Source organism: Schistocerca serialis, unplaced genomic scaffold, assembly GCF_023864345.2.
Source record: "Schistocerca serialis cubense isolate TAMUIC-IGC-003099 unplaced genomic scaffold, iqSchSeri2.2 HiC_scaffold_936, whole genome shotgun sequence".
Lineage (NCBI taxonomy): Eukaryota > Metazoa > Arthropoda > Insecta > Orthoptera > Acrididae > Schistocerca > Schistocerca serialis.
In genome coordinates, this window is record NW_026048558.1 from 672261 (window position 1) to 677341 (window position 5081).

Below are 5081 nucleotides of genomic sequence, written 5' to 3' on the forward strand. Positions count from 1 at the left end.
TGTAGGGGAGGATAGCTTAGTGTCAGCGTGACGGAATGTCAATCCTAAGGTCCCGGGTTCGATTCCCGGCTGAGTCGGGGATTTTCTCCGCTCAGGGACTGGGTGTTGTGTTGTCCTAATCATCATCATTTCATCCCCATCGACGCGCAGGTCGCCGAAGCGGCGTCAACTCGACAGACCTGCACCAGGCGAACGGACTACCCGACGGGGGGCCTTAGCCACACGACATTTCATTTCATTTCACTACTACCACAGAAAATAGACAAGTTTTAATAAAATTATTTCACTGGATTCCTTCAATTAATCCCACTGAATATTTTTACATAACTTCTTCCGCTCCGGCTATCAGACATTGTGCTGTGAAAAAATATTTTTTAATGTACCGTGTAATGGCGGCTAATTGTTAACAGTCAGAGATCACTATTACGCGCTCCGCAGCAACTGGAAACATGCTAAATAATTTTCATTAAATATTCTTTTGATAAGATAAATGTGGCGTAGGCTCTTGAAATGACACACGGAGATCACTTTATACTAATCTATTCGTACTAGGACACAGTTTACACCATTAAATATTTGCAATTACGTTACGACAGAAACAAATGCTAGCGCAGCACAATAGCTTGCGTACCTTATTCCAGCTAACACCAGAACGAACAGAACAAAACAGACTGGACAGAAGAATGAGCATGGCATTGTGTTTTACACTCTTACAAAAATAATAATACTTCTTTTAATTACTTACACATTATAATCTCATACAATAAAAATAATGTCTTTTCTGCATCTATCGATCTATATTGTATATTTCTATGGTTAGTGTTATTACCTTTCGCAGATAAATCGATGTTTGCAGTTCATTTTGACTCACATACAGTCATTTTTGTTTATGTTTCACCTCGATGTTGTTATTGTTGTGGTCTTCTGTCCTGAGACTGGTTTGATGCAGCTCTCCATGCTACTCTATCCTGTGCAAGCTTCTTCAGCTCCCAGTACCTACTGCAACCTACATCCTTCTGAATCTGCTTATTTTATTCATCTCTTGGTCTCCCTCTACGATTTTTACCCTCCAAGCTGCCCTCCAATACTAAATTGGTGATCCCTTGATGCCCCAGACCGTAGCCCAGCTTCATGGAGACGGTTGCGAATGGTCCTCGCCGATACCCCAGGAGCAACAGTGTCCCTAATTTGCTGGGAAGTGGCAGTGCGGTCCCCTACGGCACTGCGTAGAATCCTACGGTTTTGGCGTGCATCCGTGCGTCGCTGCGGTCCGGTCCCAGGTCGACGGGCACGTGCACCTTCCACCGACCACTGGCGACAACATCGATGTACTGTGGAGACCTCACGCCCCACGTTTTGAGCAATTCGGCCGTACGTCCACCCGGCCTCCCGCATGCCCACTATACGCCCTCGCTCAAAGTCCGTCAACTGCACATACGGTTCACGTCCACGCTGTCGCGGCATGCTACCAGTGTTAAAGACTGCGATGGAGCTCCGTATGCCACGGCAAACTCGCTGACACTGACGGCGGCGGTGCACAAATGCTGCGCAGCTAGCGCCATTCGACGGCCAACACCACGGTTCCTGGTGTGTCCGCTGTGCCGTGCGTGTGATCATTGCTTGTACAGCCCTCTCGCAGTGTCCGGAGCAAGTATGGTGGGTCTGACACACCGGTGTCAATGTGTTCTTTTTTCCATTTCCAGGAGTGTACATGAAGAGCATATCGTCAGCCATGTTCAAAGTTGTATTGCCATTTAGTTATGAAACTCTGAATAGTGTGACACCAGTCCACAGTAGGGATAGGAAAACCGACAGGTTAAAACCGCTACCGGTGTTTTAGTTCTGAGCAAGGCCAGTATTACACTACCATATTTGAAACGACAATGAAATCAAGGCGTTGATGTACATCAAGGAGGACAGTTGAAATTGTGTGCCCCGGCCGGGACTCGAACCCGAGATCTTCTGCTTACATGGCAGACGCTCTATCCATCTGAGCCACCGAGGGTTCAAATGGTTCAAATGGCTCTGAGCACTATGGGACTTAACATCTGTGGTCATCAGTCCCCTAGAACTTAGAACTACTTAAACCTAACTAACCTAAGGACATCACACACATCCATGCACAAGGCCACTGAGGGCACAGAGAATAGTGCGACTGCAGGGATTTATCCCTTGCACGCTACCCCTGAGACCCACATTCCCAACTTAGGATGGATAGAGCGTCTGCCGTGTAAGCAGGAGATCCCGGGTTCGAGTTCCAGTCGGGGCACACATTTTCATCTGTCCCCGTTGATATACCGGGTGATCAAAAAGTCAGTATAAATTTGAAAACTTAATAAACCACAGAATAATGTAGATAGAGAGGTAAAAATTGACACACATGCTTGGAATGACATGGGGTTTTATTATAACAAAAAAAAGTATTGCTAGACGCGTGAAAGATCTCTTGCTCGAGTCCTTTGGTGATGATCGTGTGCTCAGCCGCCACTTTCGTCACGCTTGGCCTCCCAGGTTACCAGTCCGTGCGATTATTGGCTTTGGGGTTACCTGAAGTAGCAAGTGTATCGTGATCGACCGACATCTCTAGGGATGCTGAAAGACAACATCCGACGCCAATGCCTCACCATAGCTCCGGACATGCTTTACAGTGCTATTCACAACATTATTCCTCGACTACAGCTATTGTTGAGGAATGATGGTGGACATATTGAGCATTACCTGTAAAGAACATCATCTTTGCTTTGTCTTACTTTGTTATGCTAATTATTGCCATTCTGATCACACGAAGCGCCATCTGTCGGACATTTTTTGAACTTTTGTATTTTTTTTTGTTCTAATAAAACCCCATGTCATTCCAAGCATGTGTGTCAATTTGTACCTCTCTATATACATTATTCCGTGATTTATTGAGTTTTCAAATTTTTAGTGACTTTTTGAGCACCCGGTATATAAAAGCCTGTCGACACCTTAGGGCCGGCCAGGGTGGCCGAGCGGTTCTAGGCGCTACAGTCTCGAACCGCGAGACCGTTACGGTCGCAGGTTCGGATCCTGCCTCGGGCATGGATGTGTGTGTGATGTCCTTAGGTTAGTTAGGTTTAATTAGTTCTAAGTTCTAGGGGACTGATACCTCAGAAGTTAAGTCCCAGTGCTCAGAGCCATTTGAACCATCTGAGCAGCTTAGGATCTTGATTTCATTATCATTTCATTCTAAGAGAGCTGTATGGTCATCGATGGTATCTGTTCTTTCGGACATGTCCAAAAGAACAGATACCATCTTCATACTATCATGTTTCTTTGTCAAAGTTGATACGCCAAATACTTGTGTCAAAGAAATTTAATGGTGTAATAGAGTACTTTGTCAAATAAATATGATCAAATCTAGGTCCTCGCCGTAAATTTGATCATAAAAGTCGTTCATTTTCTGTGCACTGCAGTGTGAAATGTAACCGCTTCGATGTCTGGCGTCGCTACAGCTATTTGATGTCTCTGTAGCGTGCTTGTGAACATGGCTTCAAAGGTGGTTTGTTCCATCGATTCTTTTTTTTTTTTACATAAACTTGCCTCGACTAGGGTGGGGGTGAGCAATGGGCACTGTACACGCTATTAATTGTGCGTTGATGGGCAGGTGGGATATACTGCAGGCAATTTCATGTCCACAATCACAGATACAGCCATCCACCTCTACACCTGGAAACATCCAGGCAGCTTTCCAGCAAGCCGGAAAAGAGGATGTGGTCACATTCTAAAGTAAAATATTCCTTCTCAGCTTTCCGTCCTACGTTGTCTCTTTTTGAACTCTGGATGCCACAAGTTAAAAAGCACTCCACCTTTCAAACAACATACGGGAATTCAGCCAGTAATATTCACAGCGACCGCCGGTATCTCGGCGGAAGGACACCCCGCCACTTTCAAGGCACAAACTGCAACGGACAGGTGATGTACAGGCAGGGAAGATAAGACACACACATTGAACACTAGGGCCACCAAAGATGACCAAAGCCAGAGGTTGTTGTTGTGGTCTTCAGTCCTGAGACTAGTTTGATGCAGCTCTCCATGCTACTCTATCCTTTGCAAGCTTCTTCATCTCCCAGCACCTACTGCAACCTACATCCTTCTGAATCTGCGTACTGTATTCATCTCTTGGTCTCCCTCTACGATTATTACCCTCCACGCTGCCCTAAATTGGTGATCCCTTCATGCCTTCATGCCTCAGAACATGTCCTACCAACCGATCCTTTCTTCTAGTCAAGTTGTGCCACAAACTCCTCTCCAATTCTGTTCAATACCTCCTCATTAGTTATGTGATCTACCCATCTAATCTTCAGCATTCTTCTGTAGCACCACATTTCGAAAGCTTCTATTCTCTTCTTCTCCAAACTATTTATCGTCCATGTTTCACTTCCATACATGGCTACACTCCATACAAATACTTTCAGAAACGACTTCCTGGCACTAAAATCTATACTCGATGTTAACAAATTTCTCTTCTTCAGATACGCTTTCCTTGCCATTGCCAGTCTACATTTTATATCCTCTCTACTTCGACAATCATCAGTTATTTTGCTCCTCAAATAGCAAAACTCCTTTACTACTTTAAGTGTCTCATTTCCTAATCTAATTCCCTCAGCATCACCCGACTTAATTCGACTACATTCCATTATCCTCGTTTTTCTTTTGTTAATGTTCACCTTATACCCTCCTTCCAAGACACTGTCCATTCCGTTCAACTGCTCTTCCAAGACATTTGCTGTCTCTGACAGAATTACAACGTCATCGGTGTCCCTCAAAGCTTTTATTTCTTCTCCATGGATTTTAATACCTACTCCGAATCTTTCTTTTGTTCCCTTTACTGCTTGCCCAATATAGAGATTGAATAGCGCTACGGTCGCAGGTTCGAATCGTGCCTTGGGCATGGATGTGTGTGATGTCTAACTAACCTGTTAGGTTTAAGTAGTTCTATGTTCTAGGGGACTGATGACCTTAGATGTTAAGTCCCATAGTGCTCAGAGCCATTTGAACCATTTTTTTTAATAGCATCTGGGAGAGGCTACAACTCTGTCTCACTCCCTTCTCAACCACTG

General features: G+C 44.8%; 1 non-coding gene across 1 annotated transcript; it reads right to left on the reverse strand.

Annotated features, from left to right (window-relative positions):
- Positions 1-1931: 1931 nt before the first annotated feature.
- Trnat-ugu (transfer RNA threonine (anticodon UGU)) lies at positions 1932-2005 on the reverse strand. The gene has a single exon. It is a non-coding gene; the product is annotated as a tRNA-Thr (tRNA).
- Between the last annotated feature and the right edge of the window lie 3076 nt (positions 2006-5081).